Here is a 17,623-nt window from a genome sequence, read left to right as displayed (position 1 = left end):
AAACCTCTGTGTTATTTGGCCTCTCCTCTTTCCTTTCTGCTGCTGAGGCAGAAACAAACCGCCGTCACAAACTATGAGATTTATCGGTAATGTGGTACATTTACATAATGATGCAATCAATTTCTTGACAAGGAAGCCGAATTTGCATCTTATACGAGCGTGCTTCACATAGCTGAGTTGAGACAGAGAGTAAAAAATATTTGGTGGTCTGATACAGTGTTCAAAACATGTGAATATTTAAATATGTCAAATAAAAGAAGAAAAGAGCAGACAGTCCTAAATGGTTGAGGTTGGATCTCTACTTGGTAAATGAGCTCCGATTCAATTCAATACTATCACATTTAGAGATGATTCATGGCAGTGTGTTTTGCTGTGATGGTCAAAAAAACAAAAAGAAATGAAATTCTCCAGCTGGTCTTACTAAATGGGATTGTATTTTACAATGTTAAGTGTGAAAGTCCTGGAATATTCTCAGTTGTAGTCGGTTTACTGACTGGGATGTTTTCTGTGAACTGTGACCTATATTGTGTGACGCTGCCTTCTCGCTGTGTTCAGGTTTAGTTTGAAACTTAAGTTTATAAAGTAGGAGAATTACTTTTCTCTGTTCTCGACACACAATATGATGACAATAACATGTAAATACGGTACAAAATGTAACATATGTTGCATCAGAACAGAAAGAAAACATGCTAACATTAGCCTAGCATTTAAGCTAACTAATCTGCGTTAGCAGGAGTAGCAGAACAGACTGTAGACATAAGGCTACATTAGCACGGCTCAAATCCCGGTTTAGCTTTTTTTGTTGCTGTTGCTCAAATACAGTTTTTCTTGTAATTACTACTAATAAAATGTGACCCCAATCAGACGTCTGTGTGAAAATGTTACTGCACATCCCCAAAGTGAACCGCGAGTGCGGATGAAGAACCGCGACCGCGACCTGACATTTCCGCCTCACAGAGCAGCCCTCTCCTGCGAACTCCCCCACTGGGCTCCTTCAGACTAGCCAGCAGCAATCAGCAGACACCTGGGGAAACGGCACATCTGCCGAGCTCATGATATGAGCTACTTCTCAGAGCTGCGCTGGTAAAAAAAAAAAAAAAAAAAAACATACAAAAAAAAAGGTTGACATATGAGCGATGAAGGCGGGGTTTAAGAAAGAGCAGGAGTTTTTAAATTGACTGAGATATTAAAACAAATTTCTTTTAAGTCGTATTTTGTTTTGCAGATACAGCGTTTTTAAAACAGCTATAATTAACATTGCTACTTGATTGTGCTGTATAATGGCAATAAGCACCTGGAAAATACACAACACTTTCCCTTTCGTTTGTTGATTAGACCACTCGAGTACCTCATGGGAAAATGTTTTAGCATTTCCGAAGAGAAAAACAATGTTTTCACCTGAGCCAAGGAGGCACTATCTTTGCAGAGGCGATAATTTAAGCAAGTAATCGAAGTGTTCCTTTGCACGTTCAAAACAATCTAAATAAAATCAGTAGCAGAATTTACAGTGGAAGCAATCATATGAAAACAGATTTGTACAGCAGAAGTACTCATGCACTGATAGACAATGTTCTTGTGGCTTACTGACAGTGTCTTAAACACTGTTTTTCAGCAGTTTCTGCTCAAATCTCGCCGCAGACGAGGCAAGAAACAAACCCCCGAACAGACTCCTGGTGCTTACTGTGAACTTTGGCCGAACAGGCGTGTTTCCTTCTCGGGGAAACTGGATCGTTTCCCCATCCATTATCTCAACAACCAGCCCAACTTCGAATGTTCGCCCGTTTATTAGGCTTTCTGTTCTGTTTGGGGAGCTCACCTGCGTGATTCTGTTGCGTAGGAACCCGACGACGCGCTCACACAACCTCCGATAGTCTACCTAAAGGTATCGTCTACCTTTCGATTTTTGTTCTAATTTTACATTCTCCCGAAGAAGGGAAACTTTATCAAACGGCAGCATGAGCTTTCCTTTGATCAGAAAGACAGAGGGATCTCATAACGGTTTCAGTAATGCTTCTCGGATGTGCTGATTTCGTCTCTTTGTGTTGAGATTTATGAGGGAGCCAGGCGTGTTTCTTTAGTTTGCGACCGCGACCGGCTCACAGGTGTAATGTCCTCCACTGAGTGACGGATGGCTGTAATTTAAGCCTGATTATATATCCCATTTATTTATCTCTAATTAGATTGTCACCACAGGCAGGGATGAAGGATTCAGCCAAAGCCAGCTGACAAAGACGTTGGTTCGTGAATAGCTCCGGCCGCGCCACGACCACCAAAAACCGACGACACGAACCGGAAAACCCACGGAAACGGAAATCAGAGCCGTCATGTGACTCCTCCTCACATTTGTCAGGCTGAATACTCTCGAAGCTCTTCGTTTCACACATTGTGATGCAGGAGTTTATTAATCATCTTCCACCATCACCCACCCAAACACCCCCCTCACCCCCCACCCCCATGTTGGATAATGAATCACCGTCTCAGCTCTGGCCCTGACCCCGGGGGGTCACGCTGTTATAGACGACCGCTTCATCACGAAACAATCTGCTGGGCCACTGCAGACAAAAGACACACAACCTCACCTGATGACCTTGCCCGATGATCCATGGAGGGAGGCTGGGGAGTAAACTAAACAGCAAATAATTGGGAGAGCAATGTATGGCTGTAACGGAAAGAAAGTTGCAAGAAAGTCATAAATGTCACATTGTAGGAGCATTTCAGTGAGCGCAACAGTAGATTTGTTACTGGTCTGTACGACTATTGTGTTGCTATGAGAGATAACTGAGGCTAAGGCAACAGAAAATGGTGTCAAATATGTACAGAAATCAATAAATTAAACTTTATGTATAATGAGTATAGTGGTTTAAATTCTGAACTCAATCAGAATTGCACCACGTTAGCATCCATCATGAGTTGGGGGGAAGAAAAGAAAAGTCTGCAGAAATACTTTGGAGTCTGTCAAAAGTCGTGTCTCCATACGGTTACCTGAAGCCAACAAATCAACTTGAAAATCGATTCTGTTTGTTGGCTCTCATTGTTTACAAATGTTCTGTGCGTCTATGTTTGCCCCCTACGACCCGGAGTTACGGCACGTGACCCCTGGTGTTCACAATGGAGAAAAATCGCCGCTGTTTTTAACCTTCTCTGTGCCGCAATCCACAGTTGTTGAGAAGGAAACGTTGACGTTTTCTGATTTCTCGGACATGCATGAAAGAATCAGAGCGACACTCCAGGTATGTTTGGAGAGTAAATAACCATTATAAGGTGATGCAAAGGTCAAAAATAGTTGATTTTTTTGTTGTCTCATAGACCCGTTGTTCTCAGAGGGCCATATTTTGGTTTGTTTGTAGCTACACTTTGTTCTTTTAATGTCTCAAGCCTGGAGACTAATTAGTCCACGGCATAAACGCACAACAATCGCATTTCTCTACTTTCGAAGGCTCAACTGTAAATCATTTTTGAGGCGACTCATCTGGTCCTGTCCTAAAGCAGGTGATAAATTGGCGTCTCAGCGACTGCCCCGCGATTCGCCTCGACGTGCTGTTTGTTCTCGCCGGTTCGGAGGCCCACTGGGCCGTGGAGTCCTGCCAGAGCCACACCCTGATCAGAGCGCCGCACCTGCTGCTCGCCCAGCGCCGTCCCCACCTGTCATTGACCCACATGCCGGCCAGGAGCGCCACCGCTATGACAAAGAGATAAAGAGAGAGAGAGCGTTTGACCCACAGGGCGCGCGGGGATCAGAGTTAGGTGCCAGATCAGATCAGAGCTCTCCTAGAAAGGATAAGCTCTGCTTATGCTGCTCTTGGAGGTGTGTGTGTTTGTGTGTTCATTTCTTTTGTGTGCCCCCTCCCCTCCTCAGGGCTTTTCTTGCGTATGTGCTTTTGGTTTTAATGAGCAGCGCGCTCGTTTGACCCTCTTCCTGTTGTAGTTGCAATGAGGTTATTGTGAGGCATGAAATGCGGGTCGTGGTCTGCTGGGTCGAGTGGCTCTTTCAATTAGGAAAGTCTGTAGGTTATGACGAAGTTTTATTAGTGGGCTTTTTCACGCGTACAGGGAATTAGACGGTAGCGAGGCAACAAGCAGCAGCCTCAGTCAGAGTTCGTCTCCATCTGTCCTCATAACAAACTTAAGTGCTTTGGACTCGGATTTTATGAGAACCAACACGAAGTGGCTCACAATTCTGGAAGCAGACGCATAAAATGATGCACGCTTTTTGAAAAAGGGCGGCTTCCTCCTTCAGGAAACAGAAACAAAAATGGAGCAGTTAGATTTTAGCAGACTATGAGCCATTTCTGCCGCTGGCGTCTCGCGTTTGTTTCGGCGGTGTTCACCCAGAATGCCCTCAAGCGACACTCCACCTTCTGCTATGGGAGCGGTTGTTCTTACACTTTGCGTCTACACATGAATTCGAAACCGCACCAGCTCACTTCGGCTGAACTGAGACCAGCAGGCTTTCGATTATGGTTCGATTATGCATTCTCGCCTCCCGAGACGAACCAGACTTTCTTGACAAACAAACCAGAGTTTGATTAAAGTAAACGGAGGTGGTGTGAATGCACTCTCGGAACGCCTCTGTATTTTGCTAAATAAAGTCTCTAGGGCAGTTATTGCAAGTCTGTGGACAACTTCTATAGACACTCCTTAAAAATGCATAACTATTCCTTTAACGGAGAGCCATGCCGTCCTTGGGAGCTTTTTGGTTTGTGATAAAATCCCCTGCTAGCTTTGCTAACTTTAACCGTCATTCAGCCACATGTTCCTCGAATGGCTCTTGACAAAGACAGCTTCCTCTCTCCCAGACCTCGCCCTGACCCGTCAGCCTGTTTGCATGCTGGCCGCTCAGCGGTCAGAGTGCCGCCAGGCCTCCTGCAGGACTCTAAAATAGCAAGGAGGGTTTAATGTGCCGACTCGGCCGACCCTAATCTCCCCTAATGCCCTGCTGCAGGTGCTAACGCCGCTATCAGCATAGCGGCATCTTCACTACAGCAGAGTGGGGCTCATTAGCAAAGCCCGTGCCCTTTGACCTCTTTTAAAAAGCAAGATTAAGGCGTTGGATTGGGATGGAGGTGTTTTCCACATGGAATGATGAACAACACTCCTCAGCTTGGCGGCCGGAGTCGGCCCGCAGCTGCAGCTCGCCTCTCCCTCTTTTTATCGACAGAAGTGTTCCTCTATGGATCCTAATGGAATAATAATGAATTGTAATTGCAAAGAGCTCCCTCTCTCTCTCTCTCTCGCTGAGTCTTGATGCACTTTTCTTTTTCTTTCTCTTTTTTTCCTCTTGCTATTGACCCCGTCTGCAGTGAGCCGAAGCACGAAGCGCCCCACGCGCTCCGTATCGAGCGAGAATGTATTTTTGCCGCCATTAAAACGCATTATTACACACACGCACGAGCGAGTGCCGACGCGCACGTCCGATGGCACGTCCAACCGCTGGACCCTAATCGCCCGAGACAACAGGTCAACGTCCCGGCTCTGTGATGGGGGGGAGAGAGAGAGTGCGTCCGATAAAGCGCAGAGATTAGGACTACCTGCTGCAAGGCCTGTCCTCAATTCCCCCAGGCTTCTAAACACATCTGCTGGCATTGTTTAACGTCCCTGTTGTACCGAGAGGCGGATTACCACTCGCCACCCCCCAGAGGAGGAGGGGAGGACCGGGCAGCAACATGGACCTTATCCCAGATAAATCTGTTATCTGGAGGTTTTCTGTCAGGAGATTAAAGACGGGGAGGGAGAATAGCAATATGGGAATAATCCCATCTAGTTTCACCTTTTTCTAAAAACCTGCTGCCAGAATACAGTTTGAAACCAGGCAAAAGAAATAAATAAAACAAACCAAAACAAGAGAAAAAACATTAATCCCGACCATCACTCAGAGGGTTTCGTTTGGGATTATTCTACCTTCTGCCCGTCCGTGACAAATGTTAAGTGTAGTTCTCTTTGTCACATCTGCTCCGTTTATTTAGGCCAGTCTCTTCTCTCTTTTTTTCTTTTTTCCGTCCACTCTCTTAAAAACCTAATAAAAAGGATTTGGTGCAAAGTGCGGCGGAATGATTGCGACACTTTTCATCTTTATTTTTTTCTGAAACAACACCTCAGCCCAGGCCGCGAATCCAAGACGAGTCGTAATGGAGGGGAGAGCAGGAGCACATCGCCCGTCGAGTGCAATCGTCTTCGGTCAGAGGTTCCTTCACAGTCACTGTAAGACGGACTGCTGTCGGAGATCCTTCCTGGCAGCAGCCATCGGCATCGACTGCAAATGTTTGAAGAATCTCGGTTAATATGAATTACAGTGACATTTAATTTCCCCTCGGAATCCATAAGGCATTTTTGAGTAGGATTGTGAATTAAAACTTATTCGACAGATTCATGACACACACACACACAGATATACGTAACTTCTTTTTTTGCCGATACAAATTATGACGGCACACAATAAATGAAAGTTTACAAATGAAAAACAAAAAACACAGAAATACAGCCTACTTTGCACCAGTTGCATCGTCCAACTGGTGCAAAACTGGTGTTTCCATTGCAGTTTTGTGAAATACAATAATTTTAATACAGTCAAAAAAACACCCCATCCTATCGCCAAAGCTTTTTAGTGAAAAACAAGTTTGCTTGTTTTTTAATTGGAATTTTTATGAAACAAATTTATTTAGAAAATGTCAAGTAATTTGATTATATATTAAATAGGAACAAAGATAGTATGACAGCATATTGGAGCCATTGCAGGTGGTGATAAAAAGAGTAAATTTCCACCAAAGAACTCGGTAATTCCGAGTTTAATCTCCAAAATGTGTTAGAAAAAGATACAAGGGAATTTCTGAGCTCCGAAAGTAAAAAAAAAAAAAGTAAAAAAAAAAATTGTAAGTAAAAACCTTTTCAAAAGTTGGTAATTTTTGACTTTTGAAATTCAGAAATCTCCACGTTTTTGTTTTTTTTCTGGAAAAAAATTTGAGATTAATCTCAAAATTGAAATTTTATTCAAGCAAATTTCAAGCTTGGAAAGTTCAGAGGACATTTAGTAAAAAAATTCTGAGATTAATCTCAAAATTGTGACTTCTTTTGGCAAAAAATATACTCCTCCCTGTTTTTTATACCCATCATGGAGCCATTGTGCTGTCGTACAGCTGGTGACATCTTAGCATCGGCGCTGCTGCCAGGCAGTGGGACAGAGGATCAGCCTGCGGTCCAGTGGAACCTCAGGTTGCTCTGATATCAGCCCACATTTGTGTCTCCTCTTCCTCTTGGCAGAACACCATGGGTTTAGTTCATGCTGGCTCGCTGACCAGCACAGCACAGTGGCACTATGGGTAATAAAACATATTCCAGCAGTGTGGCCAGGTGCCAAGTCCTGCCGCTTCGATCTGGTTCAGGAGCGGTCGCCACAGCGATAACCCATGTTCTGGCTGCGTCTGTGTGTGCCGACTCTGAAAACTCAAAACCTGCAGCTGCAGTCCAGACCCGGTGAATCTCCACCAAAATCTAGAAAGAGATTTTTTGATGATCCTCAAGGCTGCAGCTCATTTTTTATTCACTCACCTTTCGTTGGATACAATATTGTGCTTTACTCTCATAGGACCATAACTCTATTTCTGTTTGAAAATGTGGTTTTTTTTCACCAACTGAAATTAGAGACAAGTTTCCAATTGTTTCTCATGATTCTTTCACCACTTGACCAAACAGCTTTCCATCTTGATTTAGTTCACATTTATTTCGCTCACTGGTTTAAAATTCCTCTTTGTCTCGTAGTTTTCAGATTCGTTAGGACAGTTTGTCTTTCTTTTTTGGACCTTTTGGTTGTTTGGTTGGTGAATTTCTTTCATTCAGTTTAAAGAAATATTCATTTATGTCCAATTTTTGACTCCAGTGGTTATTTCCTTTCGTTGATTACAAGCTTTTGTTCAAACGTTCATTTTTTAAAATTTAATAGTAAAATCTAATCTTGAAAAATGTATAAATCTCAATATGCTGCCCAATACTATGTCACAGTGATGAAAAGGATTCATTCTTCTGAGTTTTTTAATTTTCTTTTAATGAACAATAGAATAATTTAATATGTCTACAGGAGGTAATGTCTTTTTGGAGCGGTAGCCGCTGTGTCCAACCAAAGTCTCAAATTAGGTTCTTCTCCTAACGAGACCTCTTCATTAACCCTTCATCAGCATCATTTTTTATTACAGCTCCGGGCATTTTACAGTATTCCCCAGTGCTGACTGAGTCGTGTCAATGCCATCCTCAACCTAAATGTCGCTCACAGCTCCCCCCGCACACCCAAAATCACCGTCGTCCCCCTCGGCTCCCCGTCCCCCCTTCCTGACAGCAGCAAGTAGCCGGAGACTGATCACCCAGTTCATTTCGCCCGTCCCCTGGGAGGATTCCCTCTCGCTGGCCCGTGCAGGGGCTCATATGGAGGCGCAAACACACACATGCATTCGGTTTAAAATCATTCATGGCCGTGTCAATTTTGATTTATAGTTGCTTTGCTTTTGATCAATCGCGTTCGGAGCTGAACAGCCCTGGAGCTCACAGCAGATGAAAGGTACGATTACAGATGTGTTCGCACATTAAAGCCGAACAATGGGGGGAAAAAAACAAGAAAACAAATGCATAAAAACACCTTGCATAGCCCTGAATGAACCATAGTCAATCATAATATTATTTTAAAGAGGCTTCCGTATATAAGTCATACTTTTCCATCAACAACAAGGAATTATTGACTAAAAACAAACTCATATTTCTCGATGTAAAACTGCTTTGAAGTTATTTTTGCCTTATTTCAAGTGTCCTGAGATATTTGCATGAGAATCGAGACCGAAAAACTCTCTGCACCATAAAATCTGTCGGCACGGTTGGCCTAGCCACTGTTTTAATGAAAGGAACGACAGTTTTCCACAGATCTACGACACGTTAAGGATAAGCAGCCACGTGCAGCCAGAGAAGATAATGTTTCACATGAAATAAAAAATCTGCGGCATGCTTATTCCAGGTGGCATCGTTGAGAATCTGTGGCAGAACCTGGAGCCGCTGGTGATGTCGGCGCCGCACGTTGAGAGCTCTTCTGAGTCTGGGACCAGCTGAGGTTTATTGACAGATTTGTGTGTTGAAGCAGAGAGGAGAGAATTGGCTCTCAAGATACAATGCCATAATCGATACGAGAAGTAACAGGAGCACAGATCAGAGTGGCTGTGCTGATGTCCCGTAAGTGGGCGACTAATATGTTGCTGGGACGATAATTTAAAAAAAATCTTGAGGATTTGGAGCACAAAAAAGGCAAAACTCAATGCACTCGGTTCCGATTGAACAAATCTGCTAAGAGCTCCAAAAGGATCAAACTATAGAAACATGATAGTCGGTTTTGGAAGCATTACAAATATGGTAAAATACCCGTAATCATAAGACAGCTGTGTTTTTGTTTCGACAAGCTCCGTAGCAACGGCCACAAAAACGAGCTGGATGTCCTTGCAGTGGTTGGCCACTATCATCGTTCTGTGCAGGCGGCGGCTGTGCAGCGAGTCCTGCCGGTGTCTAACATGTCTCGGTAATGTGGCGGGAAGGCTCCCATGGAAGAGCGGCGTCGCTTGAAAGAGTCACTTGGGTCATGAAGAACAGAATCTGTCCGCCTTGTTTGTGAAACGTGTTTGACTCACTCATCTCCGCGTGAAGATACAGATTCACCCAGACAAGAATCACCACGATTTATTTCAGCGCACGTTTTAATATAAAATTACGTATAATTGCTTCGGCGGGCGTAACGGAAAAGATTCCAAGCACACAGGCCTGCGGAACGCCACCGTTAAGGGTCGTGATTGGAAATGTTTAAACTGAATCCGACCGAGTGCGACGCAAGATTGTGTTTAGTGGTTTACTGACGCTCACAGTAGACGTGTGTCGTAAAGTTTTATGAATTTATTTTTACCCGCTCTCTTTTAGTCCAACACAGACTCGGTAAATGGATCATCGATTAGTGGAACCGCAGTCAAAATGTCGAAGACGTTAACTTCAAGTGAAAACAATTACCACCATGTTGAACGTGTTTAGGAATTCTCGTCTGAGAAAGCGGGCCTTGTGAGGGCTTTTCATTAAACCCCAAAGCTCCGGATTTCATGTGACACCCTGTCGACATCTCATTATACCGTGAAAACAATCCCGTCTTGTAACCAGTTTAAACCTGACAGACAGCTTTACACGTCTTTTGTTCAGTAGTTTGCATATGTGTGAGCGTCTGGTGTTGTGTATAGTCCCACTGAGACAGAAGCCCGTCTGACTAAGCCGGGACATATGCTGCTCTCGTGTAATGGGCCCCCACATGCAGACACAGGTGTCTGTACGGACCAGGCTGACGGATCCTGGGATCATTTGAACTTTATCAGCACACACAGAGGAACAGAAGCGGCACGTTTCATGTTGTCTAGTTCTAATTTCACCCAGCTTGTAATCATGTCACAATGTTAAAAGAACCAACCTAACATCCTTGTTTTTTGTGACCTGAATATTTTTGCCTGCGTCTGAAAATCTGGCATTCATAACGACCTCAACACTGGCACAGTGTAAATCAGATCTAGGCAGAAGGCGCGACATTGAGCCACGTTAAGCGCATGCGAGTTCGGGAAACGGTTTATCTGGTGAACTTTGTTTGGGCTGCAGCGAGAACTGGAAGCAGGAAGTGACGGCGCAGCACTGTCAGGAGAGTTGTAATGACTTAGCCGGAGGAGTGTCAGAGGCGGTGTGAGTGTGATGGGGTCACAGCCCTGGCATGAGGATAATCCTGCTTCAAATGATCAATGGCCGAGTCACGTTTGTGGCGGGATCGTCACCCAGTGGGGAAGAGGAGAAGCACGGCTTCATTCCCTCTTTCTCTGCGTCAATAAACTCCTGAAGCACATCGGGTTCCAATTTTATCCAACCAGATTTGTTTATCAACGAAATGGAGCTGCGTTATGACTGATAGAGTCATTTTTTACTGCTTAAAGTACTTGGCACATTTCTTGAATTGACCTGATGCTGAACCTGATGTGATAGCAAAAGGGAGAAGATTTTAGGATGTTACTTCTATGTATGTGCAAGCCTTATTGACATGTTTTGTTGTCACAGGGAACCCAAAGAAACGCAGAAAAGACAACACGAGAGTCGTCATATGGAGGAAGATTCTTTTTTTTTATGCGCAAAGTGGAAGAAAATCTAAAAACAAAACTGCTGAGGAGGGAAACAATCAGGCGAGTGTAATGAGCAGAGTGTTTGTTTTTAGTTTGTTTAATTGCCCTTTCTGATCACCAGGGAATAAAGATTAGAGACTGTCAGGAAATATGTGTTAATTTGTGTTAAATTCAGGAGGTTTTTATCATGAGCTTCATTGCATTTAATTATCTGAACTGGATAGTTCTCTAAAAACACACATAGGTCTAAAACCTATTGATCTTTAATGGGTTTTTCGCGATTGGGTGCAGCATGAAAGACACAATGTTGTATTTAGGCTGGTGAAACCTGGAATTTATAACTTTACAGTAATTAACAAAAATAAACAGGTTGTAGTTAGTGGAACCTACTTGTGAAAACAAAAACATAATTAAAGAGAAACAGGTTCACCTGAAAAGAACATCCCTGTCCAGTGGACAACAGACTCAGTGGACCGCTTCCAAGTCCACCACTGGGACCAAAGATACAAGGGACAAAAGACTATTCACACACACACACACACACACACACACTGGGTCACCAACTGAGAATCATCAATTGAAGTAAGACATTTTTGGACATCATGAGACAAAGCGAGGACTGGGAAAAACTGAAAGCCTAATTACCAATCAAGTGACTTCTGAAGGTTGCACTGTTGAGTTGATGGTCTCTTTTTTTTTCTTTTTTTTTTAAGAAGTCCAGGAATAATTGTAGATGGGTCCAAAGGGTCTTTTTGCAAGACACAATAAACTACTGCTTAAAACAGTCCTGCTATTATCTACGCATAATAATACTCCCACAGAGACCAAAGCTGTCGGCCATTATCCGAGCTGAACAGAGGCGATGGCAGCCGGCAGGTCCTCCATTGATCGTGCAAGTCCCCGGAGCCAACGCGGCTCCCGTTAATGCCTCTGAGGTAACCGCTGGCAACGCCCCGATCAGGTCTGGTCGCAGTCCTAAATTGATCAAATGATAATTGTGCTAATCTAATTAATGTCCATTTTTACATAGCAGGACACAGTGTTGACTCAAGCACAGTTCAAGCTACGGGTTTTGTGAAGCTTTTTTTTTTTTTTTCCCATTTGTAAGCATTTCTCTGTGAACAGTGGATCTGGAGCAAACCAGAAAACACAGAGTGTCTTTAGATCAAGGCAGAGTTGCTTTTGACCCAAAATCACTGGAATATTGACCAGCGTGTTTCGTGTGCATCGATGATTTTCTCGAAATGTTTACTGGTTTCTCAACTGGCAACGACGTGTTGTTTTTATTTGTGTTTTCATGATTTAAAGCCCTTTGAACTGCATTGTTTGTTGAAATGTGCTGCATACATAACATCAGCTGACTGACCTTGCCAGCACACAACCAACATTTATTGGAAAACTTCCACTGTTGCTCTTCCTACTTCCTAATGGACACCAATCAGGCTCCGGAGGTGCAATACATGCTCTGAAAGGCAAAAACAAAAGTTTGAATATCTATCTCTCCGTGACAAAGTCGGGCTCTGAGTTCAGGCACCGCGTCGCTTTCCACGTTTTCCATCCGCACCTTGTGACCGGCGCGCAGAGATTACCCAACATGCCCTCCATGCACAAATCCAAAATAGCCCTTCCTTTCTACCTCCTAGCACAGCCAATCAAGAGACCAGCAGAAATGGCAACAGTTACCAGCCGCTCCTTTCAGAACTACTGATCCGAGACCTGTTAGCATCCACTCCCACAATCACACACCGGACCTTTCAGCGAGGACATAAAGAAGGTGCTGTGAGGCCTGCACAACAAAGTCTCCTTAGCGAACAATCAGGAGTCCAGCCTTCCATCCTTTTCTCTCTCGCCCTGTGTCTCTCCCAAACCCCCAAAAACCTAAGCTGAAGTTTAGAGTGAAGGTGTGAAGAGGTTGCGATTGCAAGAAACAAAACAAAAGCGCCTGAGGCTTTGATTAGGCCGAATAAATCTGCAGGAGTTAGGGGCAAGCGACAGTGTGTAAATTGGATATGACACGCAATCTGGGTGCCATAAAAGCCGCTTCACCTTCCGTCCTGATGAGGTGCTCCAGTGAAGACTTGTTTTACGGATGCAATTTTGCCTTAATGTTTCCCCTGCTGGCACTAAGTCGCCGTGTTGCGCTCGGCAACCTGAACAGGGGCCCCTTATTATCGACAGCCTTTAACTGTTCCCAGTATTTCACGTGCTCCTCGTCTCTGGGATGGATCGCGCGGCTTCTGAAAGCATCTATTTCACAACGTGGATTGCACGTTTTTCAATTGCCCACAGGAAAATTGACGTCTTTGTGCAACAGATTTCTTTCTTTCTTTATTTATTTATTTGTTTGACTCGTTTGGTCTCTAAATTGAAACTTTTATAAGCGCTGACGAGTGGGTTGTTTCAAGGACAAACAACACACAAACACACACAGAGAAAAAAAAAACGCTGTCTCATTTTTTGGTTTGTTTCAATGTTATGAGTGGCAGCAAACATGTGCCACCCAACGACCTTTGTGTGTCTCTCTTTACATGCAGGTACGACGACAAGATGCTGCTTTTTGTAGGTTATGTCTTTTTTTTTTTCTTGTTCGGCTTCAAGTTCAGAGCAGGATTCAGTTTTATTTGAAAGTACGAGCTTTTGACCCAAACAGCTCTGGATATGAAGACTAAGCAGAAAAAAAAGGAAAAAAAACACTTGGATATTATTCAAAATTAGATTTTTTTTTATTTTTAAAAAATCTGTTTTTCATATGTGAGTCCCATTTTCCACATGGCGATAGTATTTTGTTCATGCGATACACGGTTCGTTCAACATGTGATCACGTATTTCTCATATGTCCACCACATGATCTGATTTTTTTCCATTATACTAATATGGAATAAAAACCTCATTAAGTTTACATGAAAAGTCACATCTGTGCCGGATTAAAAAAATAATAATGCACATGTGGTTCAAACAAATTTTCTCATGTTTACATGTGATTTTGGAATACTTCATGGTAAAAACCCATGCGATTCCCATGTTGCATGGGATACACATAAACTAAAGTGAAATAAATGTTAAGTTTCGCCAGAAGCATGAACTTTAACTTTGAGACGTAGTGACACTTATATTTGATATCAATGTAAAGTGTATAGTTAACTAAAAAAAAAAAAAAAAAACTGGTGTGAAATAAAAGTCTAGGTAGACACGAAAAGTTCTTCTGGAAAGAATGAGCCAATCAAAGTCCGGCGCTGATCTCAGCTGGCCTGAAAGCAGATATGGGGTCATTCTAGACGAGGTCCCTCCTGATGACGGCAGCCTCGCTTGGCACACGCCAGAAGCTAACTCCGCATTGTGCGGCGACTCTCTATGAAGAATCACTTATTGGAAAAATCCAATCAAGCCATTTGAAAAGCTCCCGCCACTTTACAAGCCTCTGCCGGTTGTGTTTTCGGCGGCCTGAGAGATGCAGAGAGGATGAGGGCCTGATCCGGGGTCAGGGCACCCGGCGGCTGCAGGCTTTAGAGGCCTCTTTTTGCCTGGGTGCCCCTTCTGTTTCATTAGCCACCCCTCCTTCTGTTGTCACCCCGCTCTAATCAAGATGAGGTTCAGGAGAGGGTGTGAGCCTCGCCTTGGGGGGGCAGGGAACGATGGCGCTGTCTTATTTGATTGTTCTGGACGTCCCGGTTCATCTTCCCAGCAGGGGAGTGGCCGCCGGGTTCCCCTGAAATCTGATTGGCCGCCCCCACTAGAAACCTCACAACCAGTTTGTTAGCTTTAGTTTGTTTATTCAATCTAAAACACTTAGACACACACATAGTAGTAATAATAACTGTTGTTGCAGTCAGTCAACACTCCAACTATGAATCAAGAGAAATTCAAAACAAAGTCAAGTATTCGCAAAAATCAAAATAAAAACTGCAGTGCATTTAGTTGAGACTGTCATGTTCGCGTGCCGCCCATGTGCAGTTTGTGGCCCCCGTCAAAAAGCAAAAAGAGAAGAAAAAAAATGTCGGCACGCTCCTTGCTTCCTGAAAAGGCGGCACTCCTGTCATGCAGCTCCTGTATAAAAGCGCCAGACCTAATGACCCCACCCTAATTGCACAGTGTCAATATTGTTGCATTTAGATTCCCACAGCTCTCATATAATATGCAGAGGGAGGAGACGGCTCATCAGAACTCAATACCTCCAAGTATTGAGTCCTCCAAGCTCGGCGAGGTGGCCGTGGCTCGCCAGCACCGATATCGCATTGCACTGTGTCAACATGCTTCAGGTCATGTTTTGTTGTTATTTAATGGTTTTCTGTGATGGAGGCAGCAGCCAGAAAAATAAAATACGCTGAATGTCGTTATGTGGGGCCACATTTCTGAAACACAAATGTACGTTTTTGTACGGTCGCTTCCCTGTGATCGTTTAGGATGGAGGACAGTTTTGAATTATCCAGCAGGGCGACGGCCCAGACAGATTTACACACCAAGCTCACCTTTTAATGGCTGAAAAAGAAAAACAGACTGAATGTTTTAGAGTGTAGTCAAAGTCTTGAGTTACATCCACAGGAGATGATGTGATTTAAACATGGGAGAAAACCTGCCAACGTTTCTTCTTCAGCAAAGAAGAAAAGCTGATTTTAAGAGAGAAATAGTTTTCCACATGGCTCTGCGAAGCTTTTTATCTCTTAATAAAGAAATGATGTTGAAGTTGTTGCTTTAAAGCAGCATTTTGAATTTGGTCACATTGTCTGTGTTTATTTATTTATTTATTTTTAACATTTCTTTGATGATCTGAAACAAGAAAATGACAAAAACAAAAAAGAAAGAAATTGTAAGTGGGCAAATAACCTTGCTTTCATGAGAGCATCACACAGGTTGATTAATTAGTTTAACATTTTTGTGACTGTAAGCGAAGATAAAAATCCACGTTTGCCTTAGCGCTGCTTGTGCTAGCTAACTATCTATCTGTATTCATACAGGAATAAGATCCTACCTAGTGTAGATAGGATGCTGGCTACTCATAACTTCTTGGCAGAACTCATCTTTTACAAAAACATGTGGCATGTGGGCCATTAGTGTGGCCGATACGCCGCCACACTAATTGGCCCTGATCACGAGATTCCTTTGTAACGACCAAGAAATGATTGAGTTCTTTCCGTTTCAGTGGTCAAAAAATCAGACTGGGTCTATAAGAAAAGCAACAAGGCAACACATTGACCAATATGTTGCCAATGTGTTCATTGACGTCCAATGACATTGGACATTGACGTTAGCGGCACTGAATCGACAGACAATGGGCAGACAGTCAATGGAGAGCCTCAAACTTTATTAACATCTACAGGGTAGCGAACTTTTTTTTTTTTTTTTTTTAATTCTTGAACCCAGCGGCCACAAGACAGATCCGTTAGTAAAAAGTCACTAAGTCTAAAAAAAAAAAAAGTACTCTAAGCTCTGCACTCAGATTAATCCTATTCCACTTCTTTTGGTACAGAAGTTCTGCATCTGAGCTTATTTTCATATAAGTATATATTTTATATGTCTTTTTTAGTACTTTTGCTTCCAAATTTGACTGTCAAAGCAGATTTAAAAATCTCTAGTTACATAAGTTCAGGACCCTCTCTGTCTTAAGGTCAGTAGAAACATTAGTGCGTTTTGTGTGCAAAAGAAATAAAAACCAAAGGATTAAACATAAAAGCTTATAAAATCCAGCTGGCAGTGCAGTTTTATTCTCCCGAATGCGTTTATTGTAGTGAAGGGAGATATTTTAAGCAAAGGAACGTGAGACATGCCGGATCGGTGATTTGTGAGGATTTGTGAGAGATTAGGGAAAAGTTTCCTTTAAGATTGAATATGTGTAATCTTTACAGCAGATTTAGGGATTAGGAAGACTTCTGCAACTAAAAAAAAAAAGAAAAAAATCACGATGACATGTGATGCTGTGACTATTCCTTGACAGAACCGCTAAATCCCCCACAGAGTCTAGGATGTTAACTTCTTTTTACTTTAGTTTACAGTGTGCAGAGTATCTGAAGGATTTCAGATGATGAACGAACTCATAATTTGTTTAAGAACAGCTCAGAAGGAAAATACGGTTCTAGAGAGACCCAGCGCCTTGTCAGGCCTTGAAGGACATTAAGGGTACATTGATGCCAGTTCACTTTAATCTAACTCAGTGATGCCCAGAATCGGTCCTCGAATCATCCTGCATGTTTCAATTCTCTCCCTGATCATAATAACAACCTTTTCAGCATGCCAGTGTTCTTCTTAGGCCTACTAACGAGCCATTATTTGATCCAGGGGCGTTAAACCAGGGAGAGAACCAGACCACTCAGGATACCGGCCCTCCAGGACCGACTTTGGCCACCCCTGATCTAACTCTACTTCATTCGCCTGGAAAGTCTGGTTTGTACGTAGAAGTGTGAATGTGCGATCGAACTCTGAGGAGGGCCAAAAAAGTGAACTCTGGTCCGTCTAAATACGTGGGTCTTGGTTCG

Source organism: Poeciliopsis prolifica, unplaced genomic scaffold (genome assembly GCF_027474105.1).
Source record: "Poeciliopsis prolifica strain line A6 unplaced genomic scaffold, Auburn_PproV2 SCAFFOLD048, whole genome shotgun sequence".
In the NCBI taxonomy this organism is placed as follows: domain Eukaryota; kingdom Metazoa; phylum Chordata; class Actinopteri; order Cyprinodontiformes; family Poeciliidae; genus Poeciliopsis; species Poeciliopsis prolifica.
This window is presented reverse-complemented; position numbering follows the sequence as displayed.